The sequence below is a fragment of the Aegilops tauschii genome, chromosome 5 (genome assembly GCF_002575655.3).
Source record: "Aegilops tauschii subsp. strangulata cultivar AL8/78 chromosome 5, Aet v6.0, whole genome shotgun sequence".
NCBI classification, from domain to species: domain Eukaryota; kingdom Viridiplantae; phylum Streptophyta; class Magnoliopsida; order Poales; family Poaceae; genus Aegilops; species Aegilops tauschii.
In genome coordinates this window covers 455,564,699-455,586,395 of record NC_053039.3, presented here as the reverse complement: position 1 = coordinate 455,586,395, position 21,697 = coordinate 455,564,699, and the positions used below count along the sequence as shown (strand labels likewise).

General features: G+C 43.2%; 1 protein-coding gene across 2 annotated transcripts in view; it reads left to right on the top strand.

Moving 5' to 3' along the window:
- The first annotated feature begins 227 nt into the window (after positions 1-227).
- Positions 228-21,697, top strand: part of LOC109772276 (F-box/kelch-repeat protein At5g42350) — a 28,955-nt gene continuing 7,485 nt past the window's right edge. Inside the window, exon 1 of one of the 2 annotated variants that reach the window (XM_073498119.1) lies at positions 228-296. The gene's annotated coding sequence lies outside the window, so the exon portion shown is untranslated. Of the gene's footprint in view, positions 307-21,697 lie in introns of both variants that reach the window. The other variant, XM_020330961.4, reaches the window with a different exon arrangement.

Here is a 21,697-nt window from a genome sequence, read left to right as displayed (position 1 = left end):
CGGAGGCATTCATATAGAGTCATATCTTTGTTCTAGTATCGAGTTGTAATATTGAGTTGTAAGTAAATAAAAGTGTGATGATCATCATTATTAGAGCATTGCCCCAGTGAGGAAAGGATGATGGAGACTATGATTCCCCCACAAATCAGGATGAGACTCCGGACTTTAATAAAAAATAAAAGAGGCCAAAGAAGCCCAAATAAAAAAAGAGGCCAAAGAAGCCCACCAAAAAAACAAAAAAAAATAATGAGAGAAAAAGAGAGAAGGGGCAATGTTACTATCCTTTTACCACACTTGTGCTTCAGAGTAGCACCATGTTCTTCGTATATAGAGTCTCTTGAGTTATCACTTTCATATACTAGTGGGAATTTTCATTATAGACCTTGGCTTGTATATTCCGATGATGGGCTTCCTCAAATGCCCGAAGTCTTCATGAGCAAGCAAGTTGGATGCACACCCACTTAATTTTCAGTTTGAGCTTTCATACACTTATAGCTCCAGTGCATCTGTTGCATGGCAATCCCTACTCCTCACATTGACATCAATTGATGGGCATCTCCATAGCCCGTTGATTAGCCGCGTCGATGTGAGACTTTCTCCTTGTTGTCTTCTCCACACAACCTCCACCGTCATATTCTATTCCACCTATAGTGCTATGTCCATGGCTCACGCTCATGTATTGCGTGAAAGTTGAAAAGGTTTGAGAACGTCAAAAGTATGAAACAATTGCTTGGCTTGTCATCGGGGTTGTGCATGATGTGAATATTTTGTGTGGTGAAGCTGGAGCATAGCCAGACTATATGATTTTGTAGGGATAATTTTCTTTGGCCTTGTTATTTTGAAAAGACATGATTGCTTTATTAGTAGGCTTGAAGTATTGCTTTTATGTCAAATGATAGACTATTGCTTTGAATCACTCGTGTCTTAATATTCATGCCATGATTAGATATGTGATCAAGATTATGCTAGATAGCATTCCACATCAAAAATTATCTTTTTTATCATTTACCTACTCAAGGACGAGCAGGAATTAAGCTTGGGGATGCTGATACGTCTCCATCGTATCTATAATTTTTGATTGTTCCATGCCAATATTATGCAACTTTCATATACTTTTGGCAACTTTTTATACTATTTTTGGGACTAACATATTGATCCAGTGCCCAGTGCCAGTTCCTATTTGTTGCATGTTTTATGTTTCGCAGAAACCCCATATCATACGGAATCCAAACGAAATAAAAACGGACGGAGAATATTTTTGGAATATTTGGAAAATATGGGAAGAAGAATCAACGCGAGACGGTGCCCGAGGGGGCACGAGGTAGGGGGGCGCCTGCCCCCTGGGCGTGCCTGCCCCCCTCATGGGCCCCCCGTAAGGTGGTTGTTGCTCTTTTTTGGTCGCAAGAAAGCTAATTTTTGGAGAAAAATCTAGGCGAAGGTTTCAATCCAATCGGAGTTACGGATCTCCATATATATACGAAAGGGTGAAAGGGCGGAAGAGGAAAACGCAGAAACAGAGAGAGACAGATCCAATCTCGGAGGGGCTCTCGCCCCTCCCACGCCATGGAAACCATGGACCAGAGGGGAAACCCTTCTCCCATCTAGGGAGAAGGTCAAGGAAGAAGAAGAAGGAGGGGGCTCTCTCCCCCTCGCTTCCGGTGGCGCCGGAATGCCGCCGGGGGCCATCATCATCACCACGATCTTCACCAACACCTCTGCCATCTTCACCAACATCTCCATCACCTTCCCCCCTCTATCTACAGCGGTCCACTCTCCCGCAACCCGCTGTACCCTCTACTTGAACATGGTGCTTTATGGTTCATATTATTATCCAATGATGTGTTGCCATCCTATGATGTCTGAGTAGATTTTTGTTGTCCTATCGGTGGTTGATGAATTGCTATGATTGATTTAATTTGCTTGTGTTTATGTTGTTGTCCTTTGGTGCCCATCATATGAGCGTGCGCGTGGATCACACCATAGGGTTAGTTGTATGTTGATAGGACTATGTATTGGAGGGCAAGGGTGACAGAAGCTTCTACCTAGCATAGAAATTGATGCATACGGGATTGAAGGGGGACCAATATATCTTAATGCTATGGTTGGGTTTTACCTTAATGAATGTTAGTAGTTGCGGATTCTTGCTAATAGTTCCAATCATAAGTGCATAGAATTCCAAGTCAGGGATGACATGCTAGCAGTGGCCTCTCCCACATAAAACTTGCTATCGGTCTAGTAACGTAGTCAATTGCTTAGGGACAATTTCTCAACTCCTACCACCACTTTTCCACACTCGCTATATTTACTTTATTGTGTCTTTATCTAAACAGCCCCTAGTTTTTATTTACGTACTCTTTATTATCTTGCAAACCTGTCCCACAACATCTACAAAGTACTTCTAGTTTCATACTTTTTCTAGGTAAAGCAAACGCTAAGCGTGCGTAGAGTTGTATCGGTGGTCGATAGAACTTGAGGGAATATTTGTTCTACCTTTAGCTCCTCGTTGGGTTCGACACTCTTACTTATCGAAAGAGGCTACAATTGATCCCCTATACTTGTGGGTTATCAGTCAGTCGATTTTCAGGGGGTGGGTGGTCTCGCCGGAGTTAAGGAAGAACCACCCGCAGCGGGGAGGGGGGCTCGCCGGAGAGGTACCCCACTATCTACCTTAGGGTTCTGGGTGGGGTGCTACTCACCGGCGGTGGGGGCGTGGTGGTGGGGCGGTGGCGTGGGGATCGCCGGAGAAAAAGCTTGGCGCGGGGGGGGGGGGGGCTAGAGGGCTGGCCGGGGCGGCTGCAGCGGACCGGCGGTAGGAAGTTGTTTCGGGGTAGCGAGGCGGCGCGGGGTTCGGCCGGTGGTGGCTGGCGGCTCACGGGGGTGCAGGTTGAAGATGAACTGCAGGCCCTCCCTAAACTATCCCATGTGAAGTGCCTCTCTGCTACCATTGCGTTCAGTTTCGACAGTAACATTCAGATTCCACAGTAAATTTCAGTTTCGACAGTTAAGTTTAGAGTCAACAATTTTTACCTCATTTGTTGTAGTCAGGTGGTTTTTGGTGATGTAAACTTTACATCTATCACTTTTTGGTAATGCATTTTACATCATCTATTGGAGATGCTATTAGAATCCCACTTGAGATTAACGATGTCTGTCTTGTGTTGCTTCAGCCTTGATGTGTTACGGCTCACCAGAGCTGCTCCAACGACGGAACGATCCATCACAACAGAGCAGTGCCCTGGACGCCATCTACAGATTCCTCAGATCTTCCTCCACACCTCCGATAGCCACCTCTGCCTCAACTTCTTCAGCGACCAACCCAATGATGCTGAGGTCGACACGGCTACGGCAAAGAGGTTGTACACTTGTCGCATCACTTATTACTCTACATTCATGACAATCCATTAGGGCTATTTTGGTTTAACGGAAAAACATAGCAATAGGAAATTTTTCCTATGGCACTCTACTATTCAACTATTCATGCATTTTGTTGAAAGGAATGGAGCAAACCATCCACCTGGACCTACTTTTCAAAATCCTATGCATGAAAACAAGACCAAGTGCATTAGTGGCAGAATAACATTCTAACTATACACGCTTTCATATGGTTTCACTTTATTTTGTCCATGTTTCTTTGCATTCCTCTGCTCCTCCAGTTCCTGTGAACCAAACACCCAAGTTGACAGAAATCCTGTGTTCACAAATGCTCTGTTTCCCATGTGCATTCCTATCCTATTCCAGTGTTTTTCCTCCTATCCCTGCGTTTTTAGAATCATGCAAGCCAAATGAGCCCTTACAGAATTACTTCAGTTACCGATAGGTGTCGAAGAAAACTTTGTGTGGTTTGTCCTGCTCCTCCCGCGATGTCGTCCACCTCACCTGAGCTCCTCCATCGACAGAAGCATCCACCAAACTAGACATCACGACTCCTGACCGTCTTTCGTCGCCTCAGATCTCCTTCCCTGCCGCCGGCACCCACCACAACGGCATCACCATCATCGACTCAGCAGATGAACCTGAGGAGTACATGGGTCCACAAGAGAGGCCGCACTCTTTTGTTTCTGCTTATGTTATGCATTGCTAATATTACCTCCTACTTTATTGTCCTGTTCACCTCTTAGACTCCAAGTCAGGTCCAAATTGATGTTCAAACTTGAGTTCTAAATTAGTTGTCGGGCACATATCGAGGCAGCAATGAATAGTATCTCTGTCTAATATCTGGTTCACCTAGGGTATGCCTATGTTGTTCATCTTGGGTGGGAAACAAATAGTAAAGCAAGCATCATCTGTTTTTTATTAAATTAAAGCAATCATCAGCCTGCTATCATTATTTTTGGATCCATCCACTCGTTGTTACCATTACTCTAGATTTCTGCATGCTCTCCTTACATAATCTCACTATATTTTTTGTATGCATGTCAGATATTGTACACAATCATGCTGAACATGTAGAGAAAAAGAGAAGAGTTTTGCGCGGCAATACAATGTCATGCAGACATCGCTCCATGGTGGGTTCAATGGCAGACCCTCCCCCCCCCCTCTCCAGATTGTAATCCAGAGGAAGATATCTGTTCTGAGGCGGATTCAGACGCAGTTGACCACTCCTATTTACCCCCCAAGGTGTTTGCTCTAACTTGGCATGATGATGTTAGTCATATCATGCATATGTTGCCTTGCAGTGCCTACTTTCGACATCATATATGTCATCTGCTTAGTTTAGACATGTTCTGTAATGCCACTTGTTTAGTTTCAATATCATATATGGGAATTATGTAGTCTCATGTCTTTTTGCCAGCCATAATATATGTGAAATGTGCAATGCCATCCTATTTAACCAGGCATCATATATTTGAATGATATCTAGCCCATCCTTTTCTTCATTAAATTTCCATTTGTCAACTATGTTTGTACATTAAACTACTCTTCCTGTGAATCAGCCATTTGAGTGGGTGATGCAAAAATCTGGAGTGAAAACAAGGCCTTCAGAGCAGACAGTGCAACCTGTCGAAGCAGATCTCTTGTTGGGTCCCGATAGCTCCTCGGAGATGGATTCAGAGACAGATGACCAGTCCTATTCCCCCAGCGAGGTGTATGCTCTAACTTGGCACGGTTCTACTGCTCATATCATGCATATGGTGTCTTGCATTGCATAGTTTAGACATCATATACACAATATTCAACACCATGTTCTTAGTTCAGACATCATATATGTGAATGCCCTCCGCTTAGCATATAAATCACATATGTGAATTAAATCATGCGATCCTGGTTACTTAGATAATATGTATGTGAATTATGTCATGCGATCCTGTTTAGTTAGTCATCATATCTTTGAATTATGTTATGCTATGCTATCCAGTTTAGATAGACATCATATATGTGAAATTATGTCATGCTATCCGTTTTAGTTAAACAATATACATGTCAACTATTTAATGCCCTCTTTTTTCCACACTATCTATTGCATCTGTCTCTCATACAATGTCTTCACATTCAACTATGTATCCTATTTATCAGCCATTTGAATTGGAGCAGGTGATGGCAGTATCTAGCGGAGTAAAAACACGGTCTTCAAATAAAACAGTGCTACCTCTTGGTGGAGATAGCACCCCGGTTGTACATGCACGAGAATCAGCCCTACCACACATAACCCAGACTCTCGTAGATTTTACCCCTACTATGATGGACAGAGAACCAGCTTCACCCAATCTAACCCCAACCCCAGCAGATAGTAACCCAATTCCTGTTGACACAGCACCATCTCCACCATAGAGCTCCCAAACAAGAGCAGTTAGTAAGGCAGCTCCAGTGCCCAAAGAGCCAGTACTACCACGGCGAACCCCAACTCCACCAGTTAGTACACCTATTCCCGTGGAGGAAGCACAACCAGCCATTCATAGTTTAGCATCTATCGCATTTGATGTTGTTAAATCCTATGTGTGTATCTTCCCATCATGGAAATATTATACTGAAGATGAAGGAAAATGCCAGTTGAAGGTGTTTGTCCAGGAGTTATGTGTAAGTAATGTTATTCATGGAATTTACTTTGCTTTGTCCCATACATTCTACCTCCATGATGGTTATAATACAGCAAATTTTCCCATTTTTCTCTATAGAGAAGGATCGATTTGGAAACTCGGGATGAGGTAACCTGTGCTAATACCTCTGCTATCTTCAAGAATGCTTGGTGGCAGTATCAGAATTACCTGAAGAAAATGTACCTCACTGGCAAAGAAACTCATCAAATTCCCTTACGTTCTCCTAAGACACATTTACTGGACAATGACTGGGAACGCCTTGTTCTTTACTGGTCCCGAACCAAGAATGTGGTAAGGTCTATGAGCTCATTTTATTTTAAGTACTACATGCTTGCGTCTTACTGTACTCTGTTCATGTAGAACAAGTGCTTAAACCTGAAGAACAACTGTTCTCATTTAAGATTCCATTGCTATCGTGCATACTGCTTTGCTCTTGTATCACTGTATTTACTCATACAAACTTATTTTTAAATTGAACGATCCAATGGAAACTCCAATGGCGCAACATGTATGTTTACGCATGTTTCTTTAATAGGTTTGCTCTTATAAATAGCTCTGTTGATTTCAATTTCAATTGTGTATACAGTTGACTTCTCATATCATGCACATTACTAGCATCATAACATGGCCAATAGTGTTGTTGTACATGTAGACCCGTGGTACCCATCTGAAATCTTGTTGTGCCGTTTAGTTTCCCATGCTTTGTATTCTTCCAGTGCTGCTTTCTCTTGAACTGATATGATTTGAACCGTGTCTCTATTTTGATTTGGCAAGACAATGCAGTGACCATAGGACATAGATATATGTTTGTTTGATGCTTTTATAATGTACTACTTGGCAACAGAAGACTTGGTAGTTTAATCTTGTCCACCTTACTAATGAACTGGTTCACCGAAATGAGTTTCATATACTAGTACATGCTAAACCTATTATGTGGCTACTTGTTTCTTCTTTTAGAATGCTGACAGAATATTGGGGAAGAGTGCCTTATTAAGCAATGATAAAGGAAGTAATGCAGATAAGGTTCAGGATCGTGAGACATCCTTGTTGGTCTCCAACAAAGCTGATAAAACAGTTAAGGAGAACTATCTTGAAGACAGTGAGGCAACCCCAAAGTCCTGTCTTGGTTTACTGTTCGAGTTACTGGCCACTACCGCTTGCACAAGCTATTCAGACTCACTGTCTGAATCAGTTCGGTTTCTTGAGTCTCAACTACAAGCCGAAAGACATCGATCAGCTGTGCTGCGACAAGAAGCGGAAGGACTGCGGAAGTCCCTGGAGCATTCAGATGCATACTTTCTGGTGCAACAGCAAGCATTGGAGGATTTTAGCGCCAAACAGGACAAAGCTAATAAGCTTGCTAAGCTTATTGCCAGCATGGTGGATACCCAGGATAACGTTTCTTAAGCTCTTCTGAAGTTGTTTCAGTTATGGACTTGTTTTGCTGCCGCGTTTATTTGCACTGGTGGCCAATTTTGACGGCCAGTGTATGTAATATGATGCTTTGTTCCCTATATTTGCACTAGTGGCGAACTTTGATGCCCAGTGGATGTAATATGTGTAATAGTTGTAATAGGCTAGCGTTAGTTGCTTGCTTATTTATTTCCTTATTTTCATGTTTAGTTGTTTGCTTGTAGTCACTGCAGTTCTTTTTCCACGTTTTTCGAGTGGCCATAATAACCTATTTTTGGTAACTAGGCCACAATAATCATGGCAACACACGGACTGTTGTAACCATGGGCCTCCTACGGGCCGTAGGATCCGTGGGCCTTCAACGGGCCGTAGGATCCATGGGCCTTCTACGGGCCGTAGGATCCATGGACTTTCTACGGGCCGTATGATCCATGGGCCTTCTACGGGTCGTAGGATCCATTGGTCTTCTACGGGCCGTAGGATCCATGGGCCTTCTACGGGGCGTATATTCATTTCGCCAAACATGGGCCGTACTATTCATGGACCATAACAGGCCATTAATAGGCCATATTTGACAACGCTATGAAACCATGGGCTATATTTGGCCCACAAATGGAACAGGCCAGTAACGGACCGTATCTAACCGAATTCTAGAAATGAGCCCAAGAATAAATGGGCCCTTAGAAGGCCGAAAGTTAACACTGGTTGGAAACAGCCGACGGAATAATGGGTCGTTAATGGGTATAAAGTGATACACTGTTCATTATGGGCCAGTTTCATCTCGGTCCTTTAATGGGCCGAGAGTTACAAAGGGCCTCGTATGGGCCAAAAGACATCATGGGCCATACATGGACCGGAAGTTACAACGGGCTAGAATCATATTGGACGGCCCAGATGAAGCTACTGGGCTTAACTCCGATAGGCCGTAACGGGCCGGTAGTTAGCGGGCCATAAATGGGCTATATACGAATAGGCCGTTAACAAGCTTTCCGTGGGCCAGCCCGTTACCTTTTGACCAAGTCAAACGGGCCGGCCTTTTCACCGGAATGGGCATCTGTTGGGTCGTGCCACGTGTTGACGTATCATAGGCGCCTCCTGTCCAATGAGTGGATGACATCTGTCCCAACAGGGAGCCAACACGTGTTTCCTCTGGCCAATGTGAATTTTACACGTGGAAAATACCCATTGGTCCGGGCTGTTAACGGGTTATCGGATCCAAAACTGGACCCAATAGCTTAACGGCGACCTGCTACGGTGGATGCCACGTGTCGGTCACCCTTGATGAAAGCACTTCTATCACGCGTGATTTATCGTCATGGAAGTGGACACTTCCGTGATGATAATTTTGGTAATGTCATGGAACACTTCTACGACAGCACATGTATGACTATCTTGATTCTGTCATAAAAGCGTCATGGATGTACATGCATCACAGAAAACGTGACCTACTATGACAAACACGTATCATCACGGATGTGTATTTTTTTTGTAGTGTAGACTTGAGTCCATACGCATCTTACTTGATTATGCCAATCATCATGATATCTATATCAAATGGACATTAAAAGTGCTTTTCTAAATGGTGAAATTGAGGAGGAAGTTTATGTCAAACAACCTCCCGGCTTTGTTAATCCCAAGAAACCCGATCATGTTTACAAACTTCACAAAGCTCTTTATGGACTTAAACAGGCTCATAGAGCGTGGTATAAATGCTTGACCAAGTTCCTTATTGAAAAAAGCCTTTGAGATTGGAAAGATTGATTCTACACTCTTTACTAAAAGGGTTTATGTGGATGATATCATATTTGGTTCGACTAACCCTCATTTTAGTGAAAAGTTTTGAAGGCTAATGTCGATGAAGTCTATGATGAGTGAACTCAAGTTCTTTCTTGGTTTGCAAATCAAGCAAACTAAGGAGGGTACCTTTGTTTCCCAAACGAAGTATACCAAGGCCTTGCTCAAGAAGTTCAACATGCAAGAAAGCAAAGGTATGAAAACACCCATGCCTACTAGTGGACATCTTGACTTGACTAAGGATGGCAAACTGGTTGACCAAAAGGTTTATCGCTCTATGATTCGTTCATTGTTATATCTATGTGCCTCCTGTCCCAATATTATGCTAAGTGTGTGCGTGTGTGCACGATATCAAGCGGCCCCCAAAGAATGTCATCTTAAGGCTGTGAAAAGGATAGTGAGATACTTAATTCATACACCAAACTTTGGCATTTGGTATCCTAAGAGGTCTTATTTTGATCTTGTTGGCTACTCGGATTCGGACTATGCCGGTGACAAGGTTGATACAAAGTCCACTTCGGGAACATGTCAATTTCTTGGTAGATCTCTTGTGTCTTGGTCCTCCAAAAAACAAAACTCGGTATCCTTATCCACCACCGAAGCGGAATACATTGCCGCCGGTTCATGTTGTGCTCAATTACTTTGGATGACCCAAACTCTTAAAGATTATGGGATATATGTGAAACATGTTCCATTGCTTTGTGATAATGAAAGTGCTATTAAGATTGCTCACAATCCCGTGCAACATTCTCGAACTAAGCATATTGAAGTTCGTCATCATTTCATTCGAGATCATGTTGCTAAAGGAGACATTGATCTTAAGCATGTTCGTACCGATAAGCAATTGGTGGATATATTCACCAAACCGCTTGATGAGAAAGTATTTTGCCATTTGAGAGGTGAATTGAACATCATTGATGCCTCAAACTTGGAGTAGACACTCCATTTGGATGCATGCAAGGCACGAGCCTTTGACTAATCCTTGATATTTCTCTTATGATGATGATCATATGTCTTGGATCTATACTTGTACCCTTGCATGCTATCTAACTCTTGTAGGTACTTGGATGAATCTAAATCTATGATATTGCAACTCACTCACATCTTGAGCAATCTCTACATCACCAAGTCTCTACAATTTGGTGGTTGAAGACAAGGAAGCATAAATCGTTTCAACATATCCTTTGGCAATTTTTATATATCAAATTTCATTTCATGGTTGTCATTTTGGATACACAAGTGCTCTTCCTTGCAAGACTAACCCATGTAGGTAGATGAACTCAAATTACAAGTGGTGCTCCCAACTCTTGATGAGGTACATCAACCTTGAGCATCCCACACAAGTTCAACTACATGATCAAGATCAACACCACCACCCAAGGTATGTCATTCCATCTTAGAGAAGCTTTATCCTAAGACTTGAGTTAAAGAAGCTCAACAAGATGCGAATACATCAAAATGCTTAAAGGAAAAATGGCAACCCCATTTTGAGTTTAAACGATGAGTATGACCTATGATCAAGTGTTCTCACTTGACTCCTTAGTCAATATACTCTAACATAGGTGACTTTGTTGCTGACCAATTCTAGATGAAGTTCTCTAGTGTGTCTTTGTGCTCATGCATTTGTGTCTAGCATGTTTGTTTCCCTTTCACTTCATCTAGATTTCTTATTTTTCTTTTCTCTGTTATGTTCTGCATTCCATGTATCCAATTCATTGCAAATCCTTCAGTTAATTCCTTGCAAATCTTTGTGAGATCTTATTTGCCTAGTGAGCTGAGATGACAAATTTTTTCCTCTGTATTGAACTCGGTCTCACCGATTTCTGCCTCTCGGCTAGACCGAACTGCAATGCTACATTGTAGATTGTTCATCGGTCCAACCGACAAGGACAAACCCGGTCTGACCGATATGCATCATCTCTGACACTGCCAACTCGGTGTCACCGATGAGAATGAATCGGCCTTACCGATTTCAATACTGAGAAAACATTTTGCCATTAGCTTCCTGCATATCTGTTCCAGCTCCACTCGATGATTCTTGTCCTCTACCAGCATCTTATATTACATGTTGCTTTGTAATGTGACTCAAGGACCAAACCTACTTGACTCATGCTCCAGAAGATCCCTTCTTGGAAATTGATGTCAAAGGGGGAGAGAGAGCACATTAAAGCTTATCACATAAGGGAGAAAGCATGCCTTAAGCTTCTCCAGATGCTTATTATCCATAGAGGAGAGAAGTCACATGTCTTCAAGAGGGGAAAGACATGTTAGTATGTGTTATGATTGTTATGATTGTTTTGCTCTAATTTTCTTTTACCCTATCTTCTCCCGTTATCCAGTATAAGATTCAGGGGGAGAAAGACACTTAAGGGAAGAAAATCTTCAAAATTCATTTCATATCTTTACTCTTTGGGGACATGTCTATATCCAAATAGAGTACCAAGTACTCACTCTCTACATGTCATCCCAATCTTGATACTTTTGTGGTTACTCACTTGCTTTGTTTAGTAGGTGTTCGTGTGTTATCTAACCTTGTTTACGCAGGTTCATCTCTTCCAAAGCCAGCTCTAGACCACAAGGTAAGTACATGCATCACATCCATGTGCATGATGATTTCTTGTTGTTGTACATATTGTTTGCAAGAAGGAAGCATGAACATGGAGGTACATTTCCTATAGTTACATCATTTGCTCTGATGCATATAACCAAGATACATGTAAATCATTGCTTGCTCTGACATGCTTATGCATTCACATGCTTTTATACTCTATTTCCATGATTGCATACATGTAGGGGAGCATATGCATGTTACATGTCTTTTCAAAGCTTTACTTGTTATTCTTCATATCTTTATCTGAAGCTTTGATGTATGTTGTCATCAATTACCAAAAAGGGAGAGATTGAAAGCACAAGTGCTCCCTGGGTGATATTGGTAATTAATGTCAACATATCTCTTGTTGGACTAATATTTTCATCTAGTATATTTCAGAAAGTTCAACAAAGGCGTGGCATGGACAAGAGGATGTGGAACCCCTTCAAGATGCTAAGGACACATATTGGCAAAAGCTCAAGACTCTACATTTTCATTTTAGTGATCCAGGATCACATTGAGTCCATAGGAAAAGCCAATACTATTAAAAGGGGATGAAGTGTTGCTTAATGGCTTGCTTGCTCAAAGTGCTTAGTGTTATGCTCCAAAAGCCCTCAACCACTTTCTCATTTCCACATATGTCCTAAAACCAAAGTCAAACTTGGCCCGCCGATTTGATCTATCCGGCGCCACCGAGTTCACTTGACATAGCCACTGCCAGAAACCCTAATCAGTTCGGTTTCACCGACGGGATCTCGGTCTCACCGAGATGGGCTTGCAAACTCTCTGTTGCCTGTTGCAATTATTTTGGTCCCACCAAGATATGCAGTCGGTCCCACCGAGTTTGCTTGACCAACTCTCTGTTTGCTTATTACCAAAATTGGCCTCACCGAGTTTGTGTAATCAGTCAAACCGAGTTTATGTAATCGGTCAAACCGAGTTTAGATTTTACCCTAACCCTAGCACATCGGTCCCACCGAGTTGATCATATCAGTCCCACCGAAAAGCCTAACGTTCACATTTTGAACCAGGTCGGTCTCACCGAGTTTTACTATTTGGTCCCACCGAGTTTAGTAAATTGTGTGTAACGGTTAGATTTTGTGTGGAGGCTATAAATACCCCTCCACCCCCTTCTCCATTTGTGAGAGAGCCATCATAACGTGCCTACACTTCCACTACTCATTTTCTGAGAGAGAACCACCTACTCATGTGTTGAGACCAAGACATTCCAATCCAACCACAAGAATCTTGATCTTTAGCCTTCCCCAAGTTGCTTTCCACTCAAATCATCTTTCCACCATATCCAAATCTATGAGAGAGAGTTGAGTGTTGGGGAGACTATCATTTGAAGCACAAGAGCAAGGGGTTCATCATCAACACACCATCTATTACCTTTTGGTGAGTGGTGTCTCCTAGATTGGTTAGGTGTCACTTGGGAGCCTCCGTCAAGATTGTGGAGTTGAACCAAGGAGTTTGTAAGGGCAAGGAGATCGCCTACTTCGTGAAGATCTACCCAAGTGAGGTAGATCCTTCATGGGAGATGGCCATGGTGGGATAGACAAGGTTGCTTCTTTGTGGACCCTTCATGGGTGGAGCCCTCCGTGGACTCGCGCAACCGTTACCCTTCGTGGGTTGAAGTCTCCATCAACGTGGATGTACGATAGCACCACCTATCGGAACCACGCCAAAAATCTTCGTGTCTCCACAATTGCGTTTGCACACTCCAATCCCATCCCTTCAATTTCTTTTAACTTGCATGCTTTACTTTTCGCTGCTCATATACTCTTGCCATGCTTGCTTGAAATGTATTGTGAATGTTTAAACTTGTGCTAAAATTCCACCTTAACTTAAAGAACTTAAAAACTGCTACTTTCCTTTGTTGAGGGTCTAATCACCCCCCTCCAGACACCTCTTCTCGATCCTTTCAGCGTCGGGTTGCAAGTATTTGTTCTTTGTGTGCAGGTACCGTTTACATAGTGTTGCTTGGTTCTCCTACTGGATTGATATCTTAGTTTCATAGATGAGGGAAACACCTACCGTAGTTGTACTGCATCATCCTTCCTCTTTGGGGAAATACCGGCGTAGTTCAAGCCACATCAATCTACTTGTCATGGATGTGATGCCGATATTCATGATCATTGCCTTAGATGACGTTATAACTTTGCGCTTTTCTATCAATTGCTCAACAGTAATTTGTTTACCCACCGTATGCTTTCTTTCAAGAGAGAAACATCTTGTGAAAACTATGGCCCCCGGATCTATTTTTATCATATTATTTTCAGATATATAAAACCAAAAACCCAAAAATACCTTGCTGCAATTTATTTACCTTTACTTTATTTTGCACTTTTATTTATCTTTTATACCTATCTCTATCAGATCTCATCCTTGCAAGTAACCGTGAAGGGATTGACAACCCATTTATCGCGTTGGGTGCAAGTATTTGTTTGTTTGTGTACGTGGAACCATTGGTTACTTGTGTGTTCCTCCTACTGGATTGATACCTTGGTTCTCAAACTGAGGGAATACTTATTTCAGTTTTGCTGCATCACCCTTTCCTCTTCAAGGGAAAAATCAACGCAAGCTCAATAAGTAGCACATCACTAATCTCTTTCTCAGAAAAAGGTTTGCAGAACTCCGCATTCATATCATCATTGACGAGAGGTTCACAAGCGGAATAATACGAGAAGGATAAACATTAGTGTCACGTGAGTATAGTTGCTAAAAAACAAATTTGTGATACCTTGAATCTATTCCATATTGTCCGTGAGAGTCCCATCACTCCTCCTGAGAGCATAAATATTATTTTTCTTCGCCCTCCATGAGGCCCTCCTCTGAAAAAAATTGTATTACGATCACCCAAAATCATTTAGTTAATACAAGACCTTTGCTTCCACATGATTTCTTCCTTTATAAGAAGCTCATCCATCTCCACAAGAATTTTCTTTATCTCCACGATCGCCTCACTATCACTCCTTTTGAAAAGAAAATTTAATGTTTTGCGAGCAACCCTCAAGTTTTTTGGGAGATAAGCAATGTGAACCTGACTCCAAGTATGAAGGGATTTCATTAGTTTATCTAGGTTACTCGCCACATGCCCCAAATCCTTAACTTGCGTACTTTTGTAGCGACCCGACCTCAAACGGTCAAGTCTCTGTGCTTCAGTGTCATCCCTGGATCGGTAATGCTGACACACACAGTACTCGAAGGATTTATAACAGAGTAGCAATCACACACTTATTACATCGAAGGTCTCCAAAGAGAACTGATTACAATGGATATGGCTTAAGGCCATCTAGTACGATAACAGCGGAAGGCTTGGAAAATAAAGTGAGTCCATCAACTCCAACGGCATAGCTGAGCTGCACGGCAACGACCTAGCGAACCTTACTCCTCGTCTGAAAAGTCTGCAACGTGATATGTTGCAGCCCGAAAATGGGTCAGCACATGGAATATGCTGGCAAAATAACACAATAGAGCAATGAACAGATAAATGCTATCACTATATGCATATATGGCTGGTGGAGGCTCTATGGTTATAGGGTTTTTGCGAAAAGCCAATTCTTCCCTACAACAAAGGAATAAATTTTATTTTAACTATCATGGTAGTTGAAACATCATTGAGAAGGTTCCTCCAACTCAATCCCAATTAAAAGTAATTATCAACACAACAAATTAATTAAGAGTGACGAGATACAATAGGAAAATCCAAGTACTAGATACTCAAGTTGTCCATAACCGGGGACACGGCTAACCATGATTAGATTGCACACTCTGCAGAGGTTTGCGCACTTTTCCCCACAAGACTCGATCTCCTCTGTTGGATTTCTCGCACTACATGGTGTTTGAGAAACGGATGACCGAGACACAGTCTTTCAGAAACATTAACTCTTTACTCTGGATGGACAGTTACACCTACTTTCCCTCTACATCTGCTAGCCCACCACTGAAAGAGGTCATGCAACATACTCAACTATGCCAGAGCCCATAATGGCTTGTGGCTGCACACGGAAGTTTCTAGCATGAATAATCTTAAGATCCCTTTGAGCCTGGGTGGCGGACCGTAGGATGATCACACGGGTACTCCGGGATATCCTAGGACAACACTGGATTCTCCAGGTGCCCAAACAAGCAATCCACCCAGATGTGTATTAAAGTTGCCACCTTATGTTGAACCATTAATTAACAATCTCACATCTGTCATGGATACACTCGAACCCAATCCACGTCTACGAGCATAGCATGGGAATATAAGCATAACGTAGAAGTAACTCCCAAGGTTTGATAATAAAACAGGGCAATAGGTTCTACCTCATCAACTACTTCCCAAACCCACAAGTTAATCACATCCTAATCAGGCGGTGTTTGAGGATTGTAACTAATGCATAAAAACTGGGTATGAAAAGAGTATGATCAATGTGTTACTTGCCTTGCTGACGATCCGCAAAACCTAGGGACTCGTAGTAGCACGCTTCGCACTCCGGGAATTCTATCGCAAACAAACAATAGCATACATAAGCAATCAATCACAGATGCACGGATAAAACTCAAATAAGAAGAACTAACCAGAAAGTTCAACTTAAGAACTCCGGTTTGCAAAAAGAATCAAATCAAACGGAGCAACGAAACTCAAACTGCGAAAGAAACAAGATCCGATTACTAATCTGGACTAAAGTCAAATTTTATAGTACCAAAATCTTGTTCAAGTTGGCTAAACAGAAAGAGGGCTTAGAGACGAAGATCTAGGCGCTTGAGTCGCCTGATTCCGATAAACGAGCGAAAAGATAAACTAAAACGAAAATCGGATAAGAAATCGCGATCGAAAATAATCGCGAAAAACCCGAGAAAAAGAAAAATGCACGAACAGGCTAACGAATGAACGTTCGTTGTCTGTGACTAACGGGCGAAAACCGTTCGTTAAAACGAACGTATGGATGAACGTCCGCTAAATACTCTAAACTGAGAAAACCAACGAACCGATCAAAAAAATGGAACTAGGGTTTTTTTTAAACCGAACGGCGAGATTTGCGAACTCCGGCGCGGCTCCGGCGGCTTCCGACGAGCGGGCGGCGGCGCGGGCGACGGCGGGGTGCGGCACGGGGCGGCGGAGGGCGGCGTGGCGTGCGGCGGCGTGCGGAGCGCGGCGGCGGGGCTGGTGGCTGGCGGCGGCGAATTGGTGCTCCAAGGGGGCCCCGGGTCCGGCTTTTAAAGGGGGAGGGGAGGTGGCTTGCGGGAGGGGCGAGGCCATGGTGTCGGCGGCATCTCGGACTCCCTCGAGGAGTCTGGCTCGGAGACGATGGCGGCGCGGGGCTGGCTGGGCCAGCTGGGCCGTGGCCCAGTTCGGTCCGGCGGGCTTTCTCTCTTTTTTTTAAACAGATTCCGCCGAAAAGAAAATCCTAGAAAAATAAATAAAAATTTAAAAATACCAAAACAAATTTTTACCGTCTAAATAAAATATTTAGAACAGGGTGAACATTTTCTTGGTCTAAAATGCAATTTTTGAAAAATGCATATTTTTTTCCTATGCAAATAAAATAGCAATTAAATCAAATATTTGATTTTAGTATTTTTTCTCCAATATTTCATTAATTTTGGAGAAGTCATATTATCTCCTCTCATATATTTTAATATGAAATATTTTTGGAGAGAAAAATAATTAAAACAAATAATCCTCGTTTCAATATTTGATAAAATTCAAATATGAAAACAGTGAAATCCCCAACTCTCTCCGAGGGTCCTTGAGTTGCTTAGAATTTCGTGGATCGTGAAACGAAATGCAAATAAAATATGCTATGCATGAATGACCTATGTATAACATCCCAAATTGAAAATTTGGGATGTTACAAACCTACCCCCTTAAGATGAATCTCGCCCTCGAGATTCGGGTTGGCTAGAGAATAGGTGCGGGTGGTCTTTGCGAAGATCATCCTCTCATTCCCAGGTGGCTTCATCCTCGGTATGGTGGCTCCACTGAACTTTGCAAAACTTGATAACCTTGCTGCAAGTAACTCGGCTAGCAAACTCTAGAATCTTGACAGGCTTCTCCTCATACGTCAAATCACTGTCCAACTGAATTGCTTCTAGGGGCACTGTATCTCTCAGAGGAATATCGGCCATCTCTGCATGACACTTCTTCAACTAGGAAACATGAAACACATCATGTACTCCTGACAGTCCTTCGGGTAACTCCAACTTGTAGGCAACTTCTCCCATGCGTTCCAAAACACGGTACGGTCCCACAAATCTCGGGGATAATTTCCCCTTAACACCAAAACGTTTAACACCTCGAAGAGGTGATACTCGCAGATACGCTCTGCCTCCAATTTCATAGACTACCTCCTTGCATTTTGAATCTGCATAACTCTTCTGTCGGGACTGAGCTACCTTCAGTCTATCTCGAATTAGCTTAACCTTCTCTTCGGACTCCTTAATTTGCTTCTTAATTTCCTCCAGATCGTTTGCAGGCATCCGGTAGTGTCTCTTTGATATTGGCCCAGTGCCTGGAAATAGTTCTATCAAAAACTCGATATCTCGATCTGGCGGCATGCCTGGTAACTCCTCTGGCAAAACATCTGGGAAATCCTTTACTACATGCACTTCCTCCTGAACAACTCCCGTGAGGGAATTTACTTGGCTCCTCCTAGGCGCGTGCCTAGATACATACTTGATCCTTTTTCTCTCCGGGGTGGTGAGCAAAATTGACTTACTTGCGCAATCGATGTTTCCTCCATACATCGATAGCCAATCCATTCCTAGTATCACATCCAATCCTTGTGACTCCAAAATTATCAGGTCTGAGGGAAAAACATGGCTTCCAATGGTCAATGGCATCTAAAAACATCCTTGGCTTGCCATATACTCCGCTCCTGGCGAACTTACTAACATGGGTGTCCTAAGTACCTTAGTGGGCAGTTTATACTTATCCACGAATCCCCTTGGTATGTATGAATGCGATGCACCAGTATCAAAAAGAACGATTGTAGTAAAAGACTTAACCAAAAACTTACCAATAACTGCATCAGGCTGCTCCTCAACCTCCTCCACGTTCACGTGGTTCACTTGTCCCCTGTTGAAAGGGTTGGGCTTCTTCCCAGCACTTCCATTGCCATTTCCATTCTTCGCTTCAGGGCACTCAGTGGCGTAGTGTCCAGTCTTCCCGCACTTGAAACAAGTAATGTGACTTAGGTCCTTCTTGGCGGGTGTGGCTGGGTTAGAGCGGTTCCGATTACTACCTGCTCCGTTCCCATTTCCATTCTTGGAGCCATTGTGGTTGTGGGAACTCCCTCCATTGTGAGTGTGACCTCCATGGTTATGGACAAGTCCTCCCGAGTTCGGGGTTAAATGAGGCTTCTGCTAAGCTCCTGAATTGTACCTTCCTTGTCCATACTTCCTTTTGCGGCTCTCAATTTGCTCCTGCTTCCCTTCAATCATAAGAGCTTGTCTACCAACTCCTGGTAGTTGTTAAATGTTGCCACCATCAACTGCATGCTCATCTCATCATTCAGCCCTTCCATAAACTTCTCCTGCTTTGTGGCATCTGTGGCCACATCATCAGGGGCATAACGAGATAGCTTACTAAATTCATCCATGTACTGCCCCACGGTACGGTTCCCTTGGTGTAAGTTGCGAAACTCACGCTTCTTCATGCTCATAGCTCCAGTTGAGACGTGGGCTGTGCGAAAAGCTTGCTGAAACTGATCCCAAGTAACATTGGCTATGGGAAAGGTGGCTGTGTAATTCTCCCACCACGAGGCTGCTGGTCCATCCAACTGATGTGCGGAAAAACGCACCTTCTCTGCATCTGTGCAACCTGTGGTGGTCAACTCCCTTCCAATCCTGCGTAGCCAGTCATCCGCAACAATTAGCTCGGTGCTACTGGAAAACACCGGCGGCTGCAACCTCAGAAAACGGGCTAAGTTGTCAACTGGAGGAGGGTTGTTGTTGTTGCCTTGATTCTGGACTAACAATTGCATCAAGGCATTCTGCTGCTGGATCAACTGAGTGAGCTCTGGTGGGAAGGCAAATCCGGTGTCACGTCTTGGAGGCATCTGATGGGTTTAGAGGGAAGAGATTAGAAAGAAGGGAGGTCTAGTGAGAAAACACTACCCATATGCGCATGAGATAAACACAATCATATCACTCAATCAATCAAGCAAGGGCATACAAACGGTCTAGAACTATCGTTAAAAGTGCTCGGACTACTACTATATACATGGGGGAATACTACTAATCATTTGGTGGTCTACTAGAAATTTTGATCGGTGGAAGACTCCATGATGTCTGCTCCAGCTTCGTCTTCAAAGTCATCATCGCTGTCGTCGGGGTCGGAGTCGGTGTCGTCGATGATGATGTAGTCTTCAGAACAAATCACCTTGGGTTCGTCGTCGTCTCCTCCTGGCGCGGGATCTCCCATGAATACTCCGATCTTCTTTACCAGGTTGTCGTTCTTCTTCAATAGTGTTGTAATTTCTTCTTCATATCCATCGCGTGTAGACTTGAGTTCCTCTTCAAGCTCGGCGATCCTTATTTTCGCCTTCTTCAAATCTATCATGTCTGCGCACATCTGATTTTCCTGACATCGAATGTGCTGGTTTAACTCCTGGATGAAAGCTGCAATGGACATGTCCTTCCTGGTGCTGACTATCTCCCATTGCTCATCTCGGCGCCCACATATCTGGTAGATAGTGTCTTTGAGATCCTTGTGGTAAACTTCGCCGATGCGTCCCATGGCGATGTGGGCTGCCATGCTCTTGCCTAGACTCCAGGTTGGGGCATCAAAGGAAAACTCTATGGGCTCAGTGACTGGCGTGAACGTCCTTCCTGGAATTTGAACTTGAATCATCCAGCGCTCCTCTTCTGGAAATGTGGCGTTGTAGGTCCCGTTGAAGCTTGGTATTCCAATGTTCAGGTATCTAGTGACTTCCTTCAAATGTCGTCCAAAGGGGGTGTCTTCATCCGGTTGTGCAAACTTGTTCCTTGAGTCCGCCATCCTAAAGAGTATAAAATGGAGAGGAGTCAGAAATGAGTAGAGAAGAGTGGCCTATGGCTTTCTTAGTGGTCGTGTCCTACACTCAGCGTGTGCTCTGATACCATCTTGTAGCGACCCGACCTCAAACGGTCAAGTCTCTGTGCTTCAATGTCGTCCCTGGATCGGTAATGCTGACACACACAGTACTCGAAGGATTTATAACAGAGTAGCAATCACACACTTATTACATCGAAGGTCTCCAAAGAGAACTGATTACAATGGATACGGCTTAAGGCCATCTAATACGATAACAGCGGAAGGCTTGGAAAATAAAGTGAGTACATCAACTCCAACGGCATAGCTGAGCTGCACGGTAATGACCTAGCGAACCTTACTCCTCGTCTGAAAAGTCTGCAACGTGATATGTTGCAGCCCGAAAACGGGTCAGCACATGGAATATGCAGGCAAAATAACACAATAGAGCAATGAACAGATAAATGCTATCACTATATGCATATATGGCTGGTGGTGGCTCTATGGTTATAGGGTTTTGCGAAAAGCCAATTTTTCCCTACAACAAAGGAATAAATTTTATTTTAACTATCATGGTAGTTGAAACATCATTGAGAAGGTTCCTCCAACTCAATCCCAATTAAAAGTAATTATCAACCCAACAAATTAATTAAGAGTGACGAGATACAATAGGAAAATCTAAGTACTAGATACTCAAGTTGTCCATAACCGGGGACACGGCTAACCATGATTAGATTGTACACTCTGCAGAGGTTTGCGCACTTTTCCCCACAAGACTCGATCTCCTCTGTTGGATTTCTCGCACTACATGGTGTTTGAGAAACGGATGACCGAGACACAGTCTTTCAGAAACATTAACTCTTT